Genomic DNA, 21,189 nt, shown 5'->3' on the forward strand with positions numbered 1-21,189 from the left:
TTTTCTTTCCATGATCCATAATCCATAGAATTCTAGTTGTTCTCTTCTACCTTACTATGTGTTCTTCATGATGCATGATAGTTACATATATGGTAGGTTTTATTTCCTTATTTAGATTTATGCTTCTAAGCCTTATTCCATGAAGACCTATGCATGTTTTCATGTTTTCATTACCGAAAGCAATGATCCATCCTCCTATAGTTCTTGTCCTTGTTTTCTATTTCAAATTCATCAAGATCCATGTTTGAGTTAATTATGGTAACTTTTTGTTTCCTAATTTGGATCTTGATACCTTGATTTGATTAGTGTTTTGAGGTCCCCTATATGCTAGAATACTACTGATGTAGTCTACCCCTTGATTAGTACCCTTTTGAACCACCAAATTCGGATTTCATATCTTAAAACTCTGATTTTATAGGTTATCGTCTCGCATTGGTCGACCGATTGGTCGACCGGACCACTCGACCAATCCACTCGACCAATGAGTACAAAGAACTCTAGAATTGGTCTGCTTTCGGATGTTTTGATATATTTCTGATAGGGATCTTTCCTAATATGTTGTATATACTTGTTTAGGACCTTCTTCTCAAGTTTGCCAAGATCTTACTTGATTTCTTAGGATCCTTTTGCGAGTTATAAAAGGTAAGGATGGTTATTTCCTTAATTACATAGATAGCATGAATCTAGTTTCTATATTTGAATATCATGAATATGTTTCCTAAATTAGATTCTTACAAGGATATACTATTGTTGCATAACTTTGATTACAGTAGCATTACTTATTCATATTGAATTGATTCATGTATGATTTACTTACCAATGTTATACAAGTGATTGTAATATCGATTTCTTTCCATATATGTAGTTACCATATATGTGATGATATGAATTGATGCATGTGTATGCTTACGTATGGTTTGGAAAGGAGAGGTGTCCTTTCGACACTTCTGTCCTTGGACTACTACGGGAATATTATGGGATGTTTCCGGAGATGCCCTCTCGGACACCTTCCTAAACCGTTGGATGACATATCTAGGATTGTCTAGTAGTGTTTGGCTAGGATGTCCTGTTATGTCGACCCTAATCGGAGGGGTATTGAGACCGAACGACCCGTGGTAGCAATGGGGATTCATGGGCGCTCAAGACCGGTAACCAACCCGTGAGAGGACAGGAATCACATTGTGGGGGCCATTTATTGGTAGGGTTGCATATGGTTAGACTTGGGCTCACGGGCGCTTAAGACCGGTAACCAACCCGTGAGAGGACGTGAGAGCTTCCCGTTTACCATATGTGGATGATCAATAGGGTTGATGAGTCCGTAGTCCGAGTTGGTCGGTGCCATAGGATACGCCGACTCTAGTGTGAAGGATACCGGAAAGGATCGTCAGGGACGAGGAATGGAAGTATCTGGATCCGACTTGATGTAACCAAGTAGAAGACTTGCATTTGGCTAGGTTTTACCCCCGACATGCGCCAAAGATTTATACCAAATGGTTGTGAGAGAGTGTGTTGACTTAACCCCCCGCCAAGGTTTGTCCCGAGGGATGAAGGACCCATTACCAATCGGCTGCTCAAGACCGGTGAAATGATCCGTGAGAGAATCCAAGATATCTTAAATGGTTGAGGATGTGAGTGGACTTTCCTAAAGAAGTACGGTGCTATGACTTAAAGCATGTCTCGCCAATAGAGACCAGCATCCATAGAGTTAGATTCATTCATTCATTGTTTGTCTCATATCATATTGCATTTATGTTTGTTCTGGAATCCTCGCCATTTATGTTATTATGGATTTTTAATCGCCTTACCGGGTTTCTTTGAAACTCATTCCTTTATTGTACAATGTTGTTAGACTATCCCGCAGTGTACCGAGTACTATGACGGTCCCTATGAAGAAGCGCAAGGCGAAGAGACATATCTCCAGGAAGGTGATTGCGGTTACCACAATTACTCCGAAGATCCCGCGAGTGGTTATGCTCCGTACGATGCTTAGTCCGACCATTGAGTGGAAGCGTCCTTGTGCTATTTATGAGATCTATACATACAAGGATGTCGTCTATAAAGTGGAGAATAATTTAGTTACCCAATGTACTTGCTACTGGGATTAGATTTTGTCTAGTTTATTCTTTAGAGCTACTTTTCCGCTGGATGTAAAGTGGGATTTTTGCTTCACTTTACTTATCCGTTTGATACTCGATTATATCTATTATTCCGATTCGTTTATGATTCATTCTTTCATTATTGGATCTATGATTTATCTTCCGCACTCTTGTTATGATTGTTCATGATTATGTTATTGTTTATGTGGGAGGTTGATCACTCGATACCCGATCTTCGGGCCGTGGATCACACTCTCTGGATAGCCGATAGGGTACCGGGCCGGGAGGGCGTGATGATTGGTATCGTGAGCCCAAGGTTCGAGGAGATCCTAACCACAAAAGACAACAATCGAACATTCCCCGAGTCATTGATCCGAAATGACTCTTCTACTCTTAGAAGTGAATAATAGAACACCGAATTAGAAACTTGACCTTTGAGGCATAACAGAACATTTCGAATAACATACCATAATTATACTTGAACAAATGACACTAATGCAAGGAAAAGAAAAGTGCATAACATACAATAATTAAAGAGAAACAAAATGAACTTCATTAATTTCAAAAGTTTTTACAATGATTACATCCGAAATGCATAAATGGAAAATCCTAAAGTACAAATCATCTAGGTGATCTACTCCGATCTCTCGTATGCTCCGAACTCCTCTCGCTAGCCGAGTCACCCGATGCTCTATCCTATCCCGTCGTGACTCCATCCTCTCGTACACATCTGCTCCCGTCCGACCTCCATCCTCTCTAGCATGGAAGTCATCGATCTCATCTCGTGCACCAAGATCCGAAGTCTCCGGAACCGCATGTGAAGGGCCGCCCGCCTCGAAGTGTGATGAAGGAAACTCGTGATGCACAAAGCTCAGCCTCGCGCATATCTCAGATCATCTCCGGCCCGATCATCACTATCAGACCGATATCCTCTCCTCCATCCTCCGATCCCCGATCCTCATCCTCCGATTCATCATCATCCTCACCCTCCGGACCAGAGATCTCTCTAACCGATGTAGTCTCATCCGTCGAATGGTCCGAGTCCCAATGGGGTATCCCCGTGATCTAGTGTCCATCGGTGTATCCTCGAAACTCACCCCGAAATGCCCGAAGATCAAAGTCGAAGCCTCCCATAGCAAAGGTTCCGCATGCTAGGCCGCAGAACCAAGTCCAAAGATGACCCGCTGAATGATGTAGGAGAGATCGATCTCGAAGCCCATGTAGATGCGGTAGATGACCAAGGCCTCCATCACCGTGACCCGATGGTGATGTCCGGCTTTCGGCATGATGTTTCGGCCGACTATGCGACCGATAATACGTGCAGAGCCCGTCATCCGTCCGCTAGTCCACGGTGTGTAGCATCGACGGCTATCCCATAGCGTAGAGCATATCTCGCGAAGCTCGTACGGCATCGATGGCTGTCCGGATCTGCTCCCGCAGTATCCACACACACCGCCGTGGATAGTAAGGGACCCGCAAGATCTCAGCCGTTGTCCGGGTAGAGAAGCGAATCCGAGTCCGGAGGACCCCGCTCCCGAGGACAAGTCCGAGTGGATGTCCCCGGCCTCGAGCCTCCTTCCGTGTAAGTAAGGTTGCCGAAGAACAACCTCACTAGCTCCGGTATACCGGCAAATCCTCGATGAAGAGATGAGTCCACCGTAAAGTGTCGAACCTCTCGCCGGATCCTAAAGGCTCCGAGCTGGCGTAAATGAAGTAGACGCCCCATCTCGATGTTACAATAGCTGAAGTAGGCCTCGTACATAAACTCGGCCCGAGGTGTGTCAAACATGTCCTGCCTCCTAACCTCCTCTCTAGGCTCGAAAGGAACCCGACCTCTCGCCCCTAAGAGCACCTACGATGCGACCTCGACCTCTACCTCCTCCCTCGTCCTCCCCTCTCGCATGGTGTATCCGTGGAAGAGACAAGAGACATTTCCAATTAGTGCTATTTTAAGATTTGAGCCAAAAGGGTATTTTCGTAATTTTTCGGAAAATTTCAAATTTGGGGGAAATTTGATTTGAACATACTAGCATGTGCGCAATACTTGGAATTTCATGTCTATGAAGTTGTTTTGATGAAAATCGATCGAAAACTTGGATTAAAGCGAAAAATTCAGCAAGAAGGAAATTTGGGGATTTTGCAATTTAGGTCAAAATTGGATTTTTGAAAAGTTGAAATTGGTTAAATCAAATTGTATGGACCTATCTACAATGTCATCTTGAGCATGTAGCATTTGATCTCGTGCGAAAATTTCAAGCGGTTTGAGAGAAAACGAAATTTTTCTAAAGATATCGATTTCGGTATAAAACTTTGCGAGATGAGCACCAAATGTGTTAAAACTTGTTGTCTATGCATGGCATTGTGTTTAAAACCTAGGGAATATGTTTCTAAGCATTCCTAAGCATGATTTCTAGCATTGGATACAAGTAAAGCATGGTTTTATTGAAATGCAAGCATGAGAAGATGATAATGGAAGGAAGAATGAGAGATTTACCTTGTTTGTGAAGATGGTGTGTTGTGGTGTTGTTGTTGAAGCACTAAATCACCTCAAGAACACTTGTGGGAACTCTTGGAGATTTTCCCTAGAGCTCTCTCACCTTTGGAAGAAGTTAGAATGAGGTTGGAATGTGGAAATGAGGCTTATAATGCGAATTTTCGCATTCTCGTTTCATTGGTCGACCGATTGGTCGACCGGGTCACTCGACCAACCACTCGACCAATGGTCACAAGTGACCTCATTTGCTGTTGAATTTTTGGAAAATGTGATTTTTGCCTTATGGAATATTGTTTGATGACTATATGGATATATTTGAGCATGATTTAAGTTTTCAAATCATTTGGTCAAGTGGATTTTTGATGATTTTAAGTAAAGAGTGGAAGCAAGTTGTTGATGATGTTCTTGGATATCTTGCTTCTGATTTGGAAACCAAGGTGACACACTAGGTGGGAAAAGTTAAAGAAGAGAAGGGAGTTTCACCTTGGGGAGCTCCGGTCTTGTTCGTCAAGAAGAAAGACGGTAGTATGCGCTTGTGCATCGACTACCGTGAGTTGAATAAGTTGACTATCAAGAATAGATATCCGCTGCCCGTAATCGATGATCTCTTCGATCAGCTTGAAGGGTGCAGTTGTGTTCTCAAAGATTGACTTAAGGTCCGGATATCACCAATTGAAAGTGAAGTCTAGTGATATCTTCAAGACAGCTTTCCGAACGCGGTATGGTCACTATGAGTTTAGAGTCATGCCCTTCGGATTGACCAATGCTCCTGCGGTGTTCATGGACCTCATGAACCGAGTATTTCATGATGTGCTTGATAAGTTTGTGATTAGTTTTCATTGATGACATCTTGATCTATTCGAAGAGCGAAGAAGAGCATGCGAGTCATCTAAGTTTCACTTTGCAAAGGTTGCGGAAAAGAAGTTGTTTGCTAAGTTTAGCAAGTGTGATTTCCCGCTTAAGAGAGTGGTTTTCCTTGGTCATGTAGTTTCAGCCGAAGGTATTCGTGTCGATCCCGAAAAAGTCCAAGCCGTGGCTGATTGGGAGAGACCGAAGTCAGCAACGGAAATAAGAAGTTTTCTTGGATTGGCGGGTTACTACCGAAGGTTTATTGAGAACTTTTCTCGGTTGGCTGCTCCTATGACTAAGTTGACCAGGAAAGAAGAGAAGTTTGTTTGGTCCGACGCCCGTGAGAAGAATTTCCAAGAGTTGAAAGATAGATTGACAAGTGCCCCGGTTTTGACTATACCCGATAGTTCCGGTGGTATGACAACTTTTTATACCGATGCGCCAAAGATTGGTTTGGGTTGTGTACTGATGCAACATGGCAAGGTCGTAGCCTATGCTTCTCGGCAATTGAAGGATTATGAGCGGAATTACCCCACTCACGATCTAGAACTTGCCGCCGTTGTCTTTGCTTTGAAGATTTGGAGACATTATCTTTACGGTGAGAAGATTGCCATTTTCACGGATCATAAGAGTTTGAAATACTTCTTTACCCAAAAGGAGTTGAACATGAGACAAAGGAGATGGTTGGAACTAGTCTCCGATTATGATTGTGATATTCAAGATCATCCCGGGAAAGCAAATGTTGTTGCCGATGCTCTTAGTAGGAAGAACCAGAAGAAGACTTTGGATTTGAATGCTTTGAGTTTACCATTGTGGTCTTCTATTGAGAGTTTTGGTTTGGAAATCGTCCCCGAGAATTCTGATTTTATTCTTTCGCCATGACGGCAAGATCTGGTCTTAGAGATAAGATTGTTGCTCACAGAGTTCCGATCAAGAGTTTTTGACCAAAGTTGAGAAGATTTCTTCGAATCCCGAGTCGGACCCCGACTTTGGTATATCCATGGATGGTGCTTTGTTGTTTAGAGGAAGACCGTGTGTGCCTCGCAAACGATGAAGTTAAGAAAGAAATATTGAAGGAAGCACACCAATCAGCTTTTTATCAGACACCCGGAAGCACCAAGATGTACAAGGACTTGAAGGAACATTTTTGGTGGATTGGTCTAAAGGCGGATGTTGATGATTTTGTTGCCAAGTGTGAGACTTGCCAACGTGTGAAAGCCGTTCGACAACCTCCATCTGGATTACTTCAACCCCTTCCTATTCCTAGTTGGAAGTGGGAAGATATCTCCATGGACTTTGTGACTAGCTTGCCTCGACAAGTAAAGGCAATGACACCGTGTGGGTGATTGTTGATAGGTTGACCAAATCAGCCCATTTCATTCCTATGAAGATCACTCATACTCGGATAAGCTAGCCAGGCTTTATGTGGATAATGTGGTTCGTCCGCATGGTGTGCCATTGAGTATTGTTTCGGATCGTGATCCTAGGTTCACCTCAAGGTTTTGGAATAGTTTGCAGAAGGCCTTGGGAACCCAATTGAACTTGAGTACAGCTCATCATCCACAAGTCCGATGGACAATCCGAGCGGACAATTCAGACATTGGAAGACATGCTCGGATCTTGTGTGGTGGATATGGGTGGTAATTGGGATGAACACCTAGCTTTGGTTGAGTTTGCCTATAACAACAGCTTATCAAGCAACAATAGGCATGGCTCCATTCAAGGCTTTGTATGGTAGTACTTGTAGGACACCTTTGTACCGGATCGAGACAGTGAAAGAAAAGTCTTAGGTCCCGAGATGATTGAAGCTACAAGTGCTATGGTTGATATGATAAGAGAAAGGATTAAGTCCGCCTAGACCGAGACGTAGAATCTTATGCCGATAAGAGAAGGACCGATTTGGAATTTCAAGTTGGAGAGAAAGTCTTTCTCAAGGTCTCACCAATGAAGGGTGTGATGAGATTCAATGTTAAGGGAAAGCTTAGCCCTCGTTACATTGGACCTTTCGAGATTTTGGAAAAGGTTGGACCTGTTGCGTATCGATTAGCATTACCTCCGTCTCTTGCTGGTGTGCACAATGTGTTTCATATTTCGATGCTCCGAAAATACATAGAGAATCCGGAACACATTTTGCAGCAAGCACTGAAGGACTTAGTGCTGATTTGACCTATGATGAAGAACCGGCCGAAATCCCGGATAGGAAGGACAAGCAGCTGCGGAATCGCGCCATTCCTTTGGTGAAGATTCGGTGGAAGAACCATACCCCTGAAGAAGCTTCTTGGGAGAAGGAAGAAGACATGAAGGAGAAGTTTCCTTACCTCTTTGGAAGCACAGTACGCTTTCAATTTCGGGGACGAAATTTCTTTAAGGGGGGGAGAATGTGAAACCCAGCCCTAACCTTGACCCGGAAACCTTGTTGTTTGTAGGTCCGATGACCCGAAGTAAAGTAAGAAGTCAGCTTTGGGCCATCCCAAGAGAGGACTTGGTGTCCGGCTTTGAATCCATGAAAGTTGATGATGAGGTTCTATTTATGGAAACCGAATCCTGATGAAGATCTAATTAGTTGATGGACTTGGAGTGCTCTCTATCTTGGTTTGAAGGCATTTCTACCTATTAGGTAAGTCACTTGACTTGTGTGCAAAACCCCTTTAGGTTTGGATTTGATCCGGACCTTCAATTCCCTCGTTTTGGCCTTGTTGCCAAAGCATTGGTCGACCGATTGGTCGATCGGGCAAGCGACCAATCCACTCGACCAATGAGTGCCGTCTTTGGCAATTAGGTTGATTCTTGCTCTATTTAAGTCCAACCTCGAGTCCACTTCGTATTTGCTGCCTCCAAACCCTCCGGAACGAACCAAAGACCTCTCGCAAGTCATCTCTCTTGCATCCTTGGTGTTTTCTTGACGGATCTTCGTCGGAACTCTTCTTTTTGCATCAAAAGGTATGTCTACTCTCTCTTCTTCTCCTCCATCTTTGTTTTTCTTTCCTTTTTGAGTTGAGACAGAGAAGAGATGCTGCATCCTCTGTTGCAAACATCTCTCAACATGTTCTCATGATCATCCTAAGGATTTAAGGCTAGAACAATGATCTTAACCATGATCATTGCAAGCTTTTGAAGGATTCATGATCAAACCATGATTTAATCTCTCGTTAATCTTCTAATCTGAATTCTGATCTCTTTGGATCTTCTTTCATTGATCATGTTAGTGGTTAATGGTTGTGTTTTCTTTCCATGATCCATAATCCATAGAATTCTAGTTGTTCTCTTCTACCTTACTATGTGTTCTTCATGATGCATGATAGTTACATATATGGTAGGTTTTATTTCCTTATTTAGATTTATGCTTCTAAGCCTTATTCCATGAAGACCTATGCATGTTTTCATGTTTTCATTACCGAAAGCAATGATCCATCCTCCTATAGTTCTTGTCCTTGTTTTCTATTTCAAATTCATCAAGATCCATGTTTGAGTTAATTATGGTAACTTTTTGTTTCCTAATTTGGATCTTGATACCTTGATTTGATTAGTGTTTTGAGGTCCCCTATATGCTAGAATACTACCGATGTAGTCTACCCCTTGATTAGTACCCTTTTGAACCACCAAATTCGGATTTCATATCTTAAAACTCTGATTTTATAGGTTATCGTCCGCATTGGTCGACTGATTGGTCGACTGGACCACTCGACCAATCCACTCGACCAATGAGTACAAAGAACTCCGCATTGGTCTGCTGTTTCGGATGTTTTGATATATTTTCTGTTAGGGATCTTTCCTAATATGTTGTATATACTTGTTTAGGACCTTCTTCTCAAGTTTGCCAAGATCTTACTTGATTTCTTAGGATCCTTTTGCGAGTTATAAAAGGTAAGGATGGTTATTTCCTTAATTACATAGATAGCATGAATCTAGTTTCTATATTTGAATATCATGAATATGTTTCCTAAATTAGATTCTTACAATGATATACTACTGTTGCATAACTTTGATTACAGTAGCATTACTTATTCATATTGAATTGATTCATGTATGATTTACTTACCAATGTTATACAAGTGATTGTAATATCGATTTCTTTCCATATATGTAGTTACCATATATGTGATGATATGAATTGATGCATGTGTATGCTTACGTATGGTTTGGAAAGGAGAGGTGTCCTTTCGACACTTCGTCCTTGGACTACTACGGGAATATTATGGGATGTTTCCGGAGATGCCCTCTCGGACACCTTCCTAAACCGTTGGATGACATATCTAGGATTGTCTAGTAGTGTTTGGCTAGGATGTCCTGTTATGTCGACCCTAATCGGAGGGGTATTGAGACCGAACGACCCGTGGTAGCAATGGGGATTCATGGGCGCTCAAGACCGGTAACCAACCCGTGAGAGGACAGGAATCACATTGTGGGGGCCATTTATTGGTAGGGTTGCATATGGTTAGACTTGGGCTCACGGGCGCTTAAGACCGGTAACCAACCCGTGAGAGGACGTGAGAGCTTCCCGTTTACCATATGTGGATGATCAATAGGGTTGATGAGTCCGTAGTCCGAGTTGGTCGGTGCCATAGGATACGCCGACTCTAGTGTGAAGGATACCGGAAAGGATCGTCGTGGACGAGGAATGGAAGTATCTGGATCCGACTTGATGTAACCAAGTAGAAGACTTGCATTTGGCTAGGTTTTACCCCCGACATGCGCCAAAGACTTATACCAAATGGTTGTGAGAGAGTGTGTTGACTTAACCCCCCGCCAAGGTTTGTCCCGAGGGATGAAGGACCCATTACCAATCGGCTGCTCAAGACCGGTGAAATGATCCGTGAGAGAATCCAAGATATCTTAAATGGTTGAGGATGTGAGTGGACTTTCCTAAAGAAGTACGGTGCTATGACTTAAAGCATGTCTGCCAATAGAGACCAACATCCATAGAGTTAGATTCATTCATTCATTGTTTGTCTCATATCATATTGCATTTATGTTTGTTCGGAATCCCGCCATTTATGTTATTATGGATTTTTAATCGCCTTACCGAGTTTCTTTGAAACTCATTCCTTTATTGTACAATGTTGTTAGACTATCCTGCAGGTACTGAGTACTATGACGGTCCCTATGAAGAAGCGCAAGGCGAAGAGACATATCTCCAGGAAGGTGATTGCGGTTACCACAATTACTCTGAAGATCCCGCGAGTGGTTATGCTCCGTACGATGCTTAGTCCGACCATTGAGTGGAAGCGTCCTTGTGCTATTTATGAGATCTATACATACAAGGATGTCGTCTATAAAGTGGAGAATAATTTAGTTACCCAATGTACTTGCTACTGGGATTAGATTTTGTCTAGTTTATTCTTTAGAACTACTTTTCCGCTGGATGTAAAGTGGGATTTTTGCTTCACTTTACTTATCTCGTTTGATACTCCGATTATATCTATTATTCCGATTCGTTTATGATTCATTCTTTCATTATTGGATCTATGATTTATCTTCCGCACTCTTGTTATGATTGTTCATGATTATGTTATTGTTTATGTGGGAGGTTGATCACTCGATACCTGATCTTCGGGCTGTGGATCACACTCTCGGGTATGCCAGATAGGGTACCGGCTGGGAGGGCGTGACAAATCCGATCTTCATCAAGATTCAGTTTCCATAAATAGAACTTCATCATCAACTCTCATGGATTCAAAGCCAGACACCAAGTCCTCCACTGGGATGGCCCAAAGCTGACTTCTTACTTTACTTCGGGTCACTGGACCTACAAATAACAAGGTTTTCGGGTCAAGGTTAGGGTTGGGTTTTACAGCTGTGGATCACACTCTCGGGTATGCCAGTTAGGGTACTGGCTGGGAGGATGTGACATTAAAATTTGGATTTTAATTTCAATATTATTATCTTTGAAAACATGTCAGACATTTCCCTTAGGGTAGATTTGTAATGTCTGGCCTTATCCTAACCTTGACCCAGTCCGGAATCTGTTATGTTTGTAGATCCGAAGACCCGTGGGGGTAAAAGAGACTTGTGGACCCTTTTGGTTGATGATTTGGTGTCGGAAACCAAGCCCGTGGACATTGACGATGATGCCTCTCACTTGAGAGCATTGTCAGTGTTAGTTTTGAATCTGCGCACCGAAGAGGGGTGAATTATTTGAAATACCTAATGAACTCCTGTGCTCAATCCGAATATATTTTCTGAATCTAGACTTCTTAATGGACTTGTAGGAGAAAACCCCACTGCATTTGACCCCATATAGCCCTCCAAATCCTTGTCCGAAGTTGCTGAACTATGTTTTGCAAATCCTGCTTGCGCATTGAAGAAGGTGAGCTTATTTGGTGGACCTAATGAACTCCCATGCTTGATCCAAAAGTATTTCTGGAAACTAGACTTCTTGATTGACTTGTAGGAGAAAACCTCACTCAATTTGACCTTTTATAGCCCTCTGAATCCCTGTTCGAAGTTGCTGAACTATTTCTGGATTTTCTGCTGAAACCTGTTACCTATTTTAGTCGATCCTTTTGGTCGATGCCATCAACCAAGACCATCGACCAAAGTTTCCCATAATCATGAAAAAAGATGCTTTTGGATATTCCTTCATCTATTTAAGTGAAACCTCAAACCTAGAACGATATTTTACTCATTTCAACACCTGAGAACGTGGGAAGGCTCCTCTTAGGCTCCTCTTTGGCTTGGTTGATGATCTTCTACAATAATCATTGTCTCTTTTCTTCAACTATCATCTTCCAAGGTATGATTCTCTCTCTTTCTCTCTATTGCTCTCTATTCTACTCACTTCCCTTCTTCTTTTACTGATGAGAACATGGCCAAGGTGCTGCAACCTTGCAAACACCTTGCCATGAACATCCCTTCCCATTTATACTTGCTTTTCCTTCATTCTTGCTATGCCTCACTTGCATCTTGATCCTTACATATACATTACCATGATTCCTTGCTTAACAACTTGATTTCTTATACTAAACTGAGATGTGGAGTATGATTAGTCTAATCTCTGGCTTGCAAATGATTGTAATCATGTTCCTAACCTATTCCCCAACTAATTCTCTAGCTTCCCTTTCAATTACATCAATTTCTCATGAATGCTAGGATTCTTGTCTTTAGAACATAGGACCTCAATTTGGGGGTTTTCATTTGGACCATTGGATTGTGATAATACTTGCTAGGTAGTGTTCTTACATTGTTATGAATCATCCCTCCAAGTTTCGGATCGATCCGAACCCCGGAAGACCCATTTCGAACCAAAATCCCCAAAATCCACTATTCTATCCCGAAGAGAATTTTGGTCGATCCTTTTGTTCGATACCATCGACCAAACTTGTTGCTGACATCAACCTTGGCCAGTTTTGATCCAATTGACATCCGAACTACCCGACTTCTTCTCTAACTTATTATTGATGTTTGTTTAAGGTCTTAACAATTCTTTTGGACTATTTCTTGGTATTCTCAATTCATCATCAATTCAACCTAAGGTAAGGATAGTTATCTCCATAAACATATAGATCATCAACTTATGATTCATGTTCTTATTTATGAATAGAATCTCTTGATTACTTTTAATCTTTATAAGACTATTATATATATGTGTTAGAACAGTAGTATTGAAATCTTTATACTCTTGTTGTCACGTCCTCCCAGCCGGTACCCTATTTGGCATACCCGAGAGTGTGATCCACAGCCCGAAGATCAGGTATCGAGTGATCAGCCTCCCACATTCACAATAACATAATCATGAACAATCATAATAAAAGTGCGGAAGATAAACCATAAATCCAATAAGGAAAGAATGAATCATAAATAAATCAGAATGATAGATATAATCAGAGTATCAAACAGATAAGTAAAGTGAGGCAAAAATCCCACTTTACAACCAGCGAAAAAGTAGCTCTAAAAGATAATAAACTAGACAAAATCTAATCCCAGTAGCAAGTACATTGGGTAACTAAATTGTTCTCCACTTTATAGACAACATCCTTATAAGTGTAAATCTCATAAATGGCACAAGGACGCTTCCACTCAATGGTCGGACTAAGCATCGTACGGAGCATAACCACTCGCGGGATCTTCAGTGTAATTGTGGTAACCGCAATCACCTTCCTGGAGATATGCCTCTTCGCCTTGCGCTTCTTCATAGGGACCGTCATAATATTCGGCACCTGCAGGATAGTCTAACAAACATTGTACAATAAAGGAATGAGTTTCAAAGAAACTCAGTAAGGCAGTTAAATCCATAATATCATAAATGGCGGGATTTGAGAACAAACATAAATGCAATATGATATGAGACAAGCAATGAATGAATGAATCTAACTCTATGTATGCTGGTCTCTATTGGCGGACATGCTTTAAGTCATAGCACCGTACTCTCTGTAGGAAGGTCCGCTCACATCCTCAACCATTTAAGATATCTTGGATTCTCTCACGGATCATTTCACCGGTCTTGAGCAGCCGATTGGTAATGGGTCCTTCATCCCTCGGGACAAACCATGGCGGGGGTTAAGTCAACACACTCTCTCACAACCATTTGGCATAAGTACCGGCGCATGTCGGGGGTAAAACCTAGCCAAATGCAAGTCTTCTACTTAGTTACATCAAGTCAGATCCGAGATACGTCCATTCCTCGTCCCCGGCGATCCTTTCCGGTATCCTTCACACTAGAGTCCTCATAGTCCCTGACTACGGACTCATCAACCCTATTGATCATCCACATATGGTAAACGGGAAGCTCTCACGTCCTCTCACGGGTTGGTTACCGGTCTTGAGCGCCCGTGAGCCCAAGTCTATCCATATGCAACCCTACCAATAAATGGCCCCCACAATGTGATTCCTGTCCTCTCACGGGTTGGTTACCGGTCTTGAGCGCCCATGAATCCCCATTGCTACCACGGGTCGTTCGGTCTCAATACCCCTCCAATTAGGGTCTGACATAACAGGACATCCTAGCCAAACACTACTAAACAATCCTATATATGTCATCCAACAGTTTAGGAAGGTGTCCAGAGGGCATCTCCGGAAACATCCCATAATATTCCCGTAGTAGTCCAAGGACAGAAATGTCAAAAGGACACCTCTCCTTTCCAAACCATACTTAAGCATACACATGCATCAATTCATATCATCACATATATGGTAACTTCATATATGGAAGGAAATCAATAATTACAATCACTTGTATATAATTGGTAAGTAAATCATACATGAATCGATTTAAGCAATGCTACTGTAATCAAAGTTATGCAACAGTAGTATATCATTGTAAGAATCTAATTTAGGAAACATATCAATGATATTCAAATATAGAAACTAGATTCATGCTATCTATGTAATTAAGGAAATAACCATCCTTACCTTTTGTAACTCGCAAAGGAATCCTAAGAAGTCAAGTAAGATCTTGGCAAACTTGAGAAGAAGGTCCTAAACAAGTATATACAACATATTAGGAAAGATCCCTAACAGAAAAGATACCAAAACATCCAACACAGACCAATTCTGGAGTTGCTGAACTCATTGGTCGAGTGGATTGGTCGACTGGTCCAATTCGACCAATGCGAGATAAGAGCCTAAAAAACAGAGTTTTAAGATATGAAATCTGAATTTGGTGGTTCAAAAGGGTACTAATCAAGGGGTAAACTACATCAGTAGTATTCTAACATATAGGGGACTTCAAAACATTAATTCAAACAAGACATCAAGATCCAAATTAGGAAACAAAAAGTTACCATAATTAGATCAACCATGGATTTTGATGTTCGAAATAGAAATCAAAGACAAGAACAATAGGAGGGATGGATCATTGTTTCAGGTAAAGGTACCATGAAAACATACTTAGATCTTCAAGTAAATAGGCTTAGAAGCATAAATCTAAATAAGGAAATAAAACCTAGCATATATGTAACTACCATGATTCATGAAGAACACATAGTATGGTAGAAGAGAACAACTAGAGATTGATAGATCATGGATCATGAAAAGAAAACATAGTAATTAACTACTCACATGATCAAAATAGAAGATCCAAGGAGATCAGAATTCAAATCAGAAGTTTAACAAGATTAGATCATGGTTTGATCATGATTCCTTCAAAAGCTTGCAATGATCATGGTTAAGATCATTGTTCTAGCCTCAAATCCTTAGGATGATCATGAGAACAAGTCCAGAGATGTTTGCAACAGAGAATGCAACATCTCTTCTACTGTCTCAACTCAAAAAGGAAAGAAAAACAAAGATGGAGGAGAAGAAGAGAGTGTAGACATACCTTTTGATGCAAAAGGAAGAGTTTCAACAAAGATCTGTCAAGAAAACACCAAGGATGCAAGGGAGATGACTTGCAGAGGTCTTTGGTTCGTTCCAAAGAGTTTGGAGGCAGCAAATACGAAGTGGACTCGAGATTGGACTTAAATAGAGCAAGAAAAACCTAATTGCCAAAGACAACACTCATTGGTCGAGTGGATTGGTCGACTGGCCCAGTCGACCAATCAGTCGACCAATGCTGACAGCAAATCCAAAACAGGGAATTGAAGGCCCAGATCAAATCCAATCCTAAAGGGATTTTGCACACATGCCAAGTGACTTACCTAATAGGTAGAAATGCCTTCAAACCAAGATAGAGAGCACTCCAAGTCCATCAACTAATCCGATCTTCATCAAGATTCAGTTTCCATAAATAGAACTTCATCATCAACTTTCATGGATTCAAAGCCAGACACCAAGTCCGCCACTGGGATGGCCCAAAGCTGACTTCTTACTTTACTTCGGGTCATCGGACCTACAAATAACAAGGTTTCCGGGTCAAGGTTAGGGCTGGGTTTCACACTTGTCATGTTACATTACTATTCTTGTTTACTTATGTCTATGATGATTCATTTCAATATCATGATTTAACTTGTATTATGAAGATGTATTGGATGCATGAGAAGTGGTGAACTTCAATATGTTATTGCCTACGTATAACTTGGGATGGATTGGGGAGTGTCCTATTGACGCTTCTATCCTTGGGCACCGGAGGAAATAGTATGGGATGTTCTCCGAAAGTGCCTATCGACTCTTTCCCGGGTTATTGGATGACATACATAGGACTGTCTAGTGGTTTGGCTAGGATGTCCCTATCGTATCAGACCCGAATCCAAAGGGCATTGAAACCGAACGACCCGTGGTAGCAGTGGGGATTTGTGGGCACTCAAGACCGGTAACCACCCGTGAAAGATCATAAATCTCATTGTGGGAGCCATTTATTGGTAGGGTTGCAAATGGATAGACTTGGGCTCACGGGCGCTCAAGACCGGTAACCAACCCGTGAGAGGACGTGAGAGCTTCCCGTTTACTATTTGTGGATGACCAATAGGGTTGATGAGTCCGTAATCCGGGATTACGCTGACTCTAGTGTGAAGGATACCGGAAAGGATCGCCGGGGGCGAGGAATGGGCGTATCTGGATCTGAGATGATATGACTGAGTAGATGACTTGCACTGGGCTAGGCTTTACTATGACATGCGACAGTACTTATACCAAATGGTGATGTGAGAGAGCGGTGACCGATCCCCTTACCATGGTTTTTGAGATGACTTTACAGATATTCCCCTGGCATTCCCAAGATATGGAATGGGAGAGTGACAGACGACCCAAAGAAGTATGGTGCTATGACTTAAAGCATGTCTACCTTAGAGACCAGCATTCATAGAGTTAGAACCATACTTGCATCATGTGTTCCATATCATATTGCATCATATTATGGCTTGTATCATATGGTCTATATTTTATGGAATGACTACCTTGCTAAGTTCTTTTGAACTCACTCCTTTTTGCAACATATTTTGTTAGACTTCTTTACAGGTACTACCACCGTTGGATGTGGCAGTCAACCCTCTAGAGGCCGAGTTGAAGACTTATATCATACTGGTGGCAACGAACCAGTTGATAAAGATGAGTAGACCGAGATCGGGACTTGTTTGTAGTAGTTCAGTTTTATATTTGTGTGTTAGGGATGGGATGTCGCCTCATTCCCTTTTTAACCTTTTATTTGAATTGTCGAGATTATAGCTTAGTTGTTTCACTTGTTATTTGGTGAATCGGTTGTAACCTTTACTTTTAGTCATTTCATTTTCCGCTAATATTATAGGATGGGTTTCCTCCCTCCTTTTCACACTTGATTGTTTATACTAATGAAATCCTTTCCGCACTCTGATGTTATTTGTGAATCCTTCTGAGGTAATTTCTCGACTTTTATTATTAAATTATTTTGATACAAGGAATTGTTCTTGCTTTTGATTATATTATTGTGCTTAATGACTATGATCGTTCCTAAACTTGATTGGCGGGACTGTAATTCACTCCCCAAGTAATCTAGATAGGGTATCCCCTTGGTGGATTTAGGGCGGGATGTGACATGAAATGCATCTAGTAATATAACTATGCGGGTCTCTAGCCGTGCAAACATGCTTTAAAATGTCAGCTCTCCTCTAGGAGGTCTTGTCACTCTGATCCCTCACGGATTGGCAACCTCTGTTGGGATCCTGGGCAAGGGGTATGATCCTCATTAACCATGGCTCAGGTATAAGTTTACACTCTCTCACCACAACCATTGGTATAGGCACTGGCACATGTCAGGGATTCTAAACCCAATGCAAGGTCCTATGGTAACACACTATATGTGGTCTAGATATCTTCTCTCATACCTAGTGCACTACTAGTCCAGTATCATTATCTACCAAGGAATGTAGACCCTCATGAATTAATTACCTCTGTTGGATCCATTCCTTAACCCTATGGTCATCCACATATTGTTGAGATGAATGCTTTCATGTCCACTCATGACAACCAAGCCACCTATTGGACGGGGACAACACCCAAGCCACCTATCAGACACCCATGAGCCCAACCCTATCATATGCAACCCTACCATTGTATGATAGACAGTGGACCACTGAATTTCCTCACAGACTAACTACTGTTGTTGGATGATACAGAGTCACATCACTACCATCACGGGTCACTCGGATTCAATATCCTTGTTGAAAGGGTAGCAACGTGTGTAATGTAGTCAGAATAAAGATATCACTCTTCTCACTGAGTCCAATAACTCATACTAAGTAGTTAGGTTAAAGCTCTAGTCTTGGGGTGCTGTTATAATGCAATCTAGTTTGAGCTTCAGAGGCGACTCACTGTTCCTAGTGGTTGACCCTATTAACAATGCGCTATTTTAAATACGGTTCGGTTTGGGCAACTCACAAGACTCAACCCATTTCAGTGATAGTGTCAAATTTGGTCACCTCATTCACAATTATGATTTCTAACTACATCATATTCCGTGGGCAAAAAGCCAATATATAGGTGAAGAGCACATATATCAAGTATTTGTGGTTAGGTTTTTTTGCATATCGAAAGCGTATGGGTTAGGGGTGGGGCAAGGTCTACTGTGACCTCCCAACATGTAAAGCTCGATCTACAGGCACTAATACATTTTCCATTAATGCATTGCTAAGTTGTGCCAAATCTGTCCAATCTTTTGAAGCATATGATTCTTATCCTCTATTCAACATGGTTTTGCAAAATCAACATAATCTCTTGTCCTCGAATAAACTAGATTTTTTCTATTTATCGTACTAAAAATGTGACCTGAAGAATAGAAAAAAAATGTGAAGAAGAATATTTTTCGGTGGCCACTTTTTCCATTCAGATAAGAGTAGTTAATAGGAACACCACAGTGTACGTAGCATCAACTTTATTAAAATGGTAAGGCAATAACTCAATGTATAGTGCATCAACTTTATTAAGTAAAAAAGAAAATGTTAGGGAAGGCTCCATTGCACTAAAGGCTCCTTAATAAACCTTGTATTAATTAGATTTAATACTAGTTAATGGACATGATTTGGCATTGTAACTTTTCTCATGGTAGGTTGTTGTATCATTAGTGACTAGTTGATTATCTAAAGGGGTCACTAGCTGCTAAGCAAATGAGACGAATAATACATACAAAAAAAAGGGTCTGTTTGGAAAACTTCCATTGCATTAAAGTATATCTAATTTGATCTTCCACGTACCCTATCTCCACCCAAAAATGTATAAGCTAAAAGCTATAAATGAAAATGATTCTTTTTTTTTTGGTAGGATATGAAGAAATACTATATGAAGAAATACTTTGTATTTGGTTAAAAATATATTTAATTTCATTTTTGATATATGACTAAAAGACAAATTTTAATGTTTAATTACTTACATAACGTATTGTGTTAAGAAGATTTCAACTTTTTGATATGAACACACCTGGGTGCATCACACAGTTGGATGCAACTCTTTAATACGTATCTTGAACCTGAGTCATTTTCACGTTTAGGCAAAATAATGCAAACGTGTTTTTGAAGGTCTGAAAGTTTTAGACGAAAACGAGTATTACTAAGGAAAGAGAAGCTATTGGGTAGTTGGTTAGGCCTAGAGCTCATCTTCAGGGAAAGAAATTATAAGTAGGGCAGCTCATCATGCTGTTATGGTGAGGGTATTTTATTTTCATTTACTTTTGATAATTTTGGAAATATTTGAGTGAGAAATACTTCCATGTTTGTATAGCAAACCAAAGTTACTTCTCCTTTTTAGGTTTTAATTATTTATCTTTTATTTATTTTTTAAAATAATGTAAATTACATTTAATATTTCTAAAAAGAATCAATTACAGATGCCCTTTTATTACTTCAGTAGAGCTGCCTATTTGTAGATTTCAATTATTAATAGTAGGGGGATCTGTAATTGATTTTTTTTTTCAAGAGTAGTAGATGTAATTGATTACAAACACAAGGGTCTATATGTAGTTTGCCCTAAAATAATTTTGTTTATTTATTCTAATTGAGGAATTTGCAATGTTACTTTCTAAGTTACCCCTCAAAACTAATGCCACCCTATGAGTTATTCAACTAAACAATCAAACCCTCGAGGTCAAAGGCAAAGTTTTGCCTATATTAATTATGTAAAAGCTCCTCTAAGGATTTACCAAAAAAATATTCTCTCTAAGGATGCAGTTGAGGTGCACATAAATTAGCACTTGGCAGATGAACCTTAGATGCCCCAAAAAAAAAAAATCCATGAGTTATTCAATTGAAAATCATAAATAAATGTTGATGTAAGCAAGCTAAATTTTTCAAAAGGACAAGAATAATCTTGAATAAAACCTTGACTCTTTTCTTCATCTTTCTTTACTCTCTGCGACTTTTTCCTCTCCCAATCATTAGTTTTCACAAATTTTTGGAGATATAGTTCATGAGTAGTATTTTTAAACTTATTAGGATGTAAGGGTAATATTGAAAATGGATAAATAAAAATTCACTCAGCTAACAATGATAGTAATAAGAGATCTGATTAATAAATTGAATAACTCAAGAGGTGACACTAATACTAGGGAGTGACCCACTGGAGGGGACTGAAAAATAAATCAAATAACTTGATATCACCAAAGTATAAGTAGATTTTAAAAGAATCATTTGATATAATGTATACATGAAATAGGGTTCTTGCACAATTCGAAAGTCATCCAGCTATTGTGTTGTTATAACTATATTTTGTTACAATAAGATTTTCCTTTTAAGCTTTTCAAATCAAAGATAATTTTGAATTGCAATTTGAGAAAGAGAGAAGTGAGGGGAAAGGATCTATAACCAAAAAAAATTAAGAATGCGTTTGGTAATTTTTCCCCCTTTTGGATAAGGTAATATTGTTTCCAACTTTTCTTCATCTGTTTGTTAGAATGAAATTTGGAAGATCCCCACA

Source organism: Hakea prostrata, chromosome 5 (assembly GCF_041222555.1).
Source record: "Hakea prostrata isolate BN-2017 chromosome 5, UWA_Hpros_2, whole genome shotgun sequence".
Taxonomy (NCBI): Eukaryota; Viridiplantae; Streptophyta; class Magnoliopsida; order Proteales; family Proteaceae; genus Hakea; species Hakea prostrata.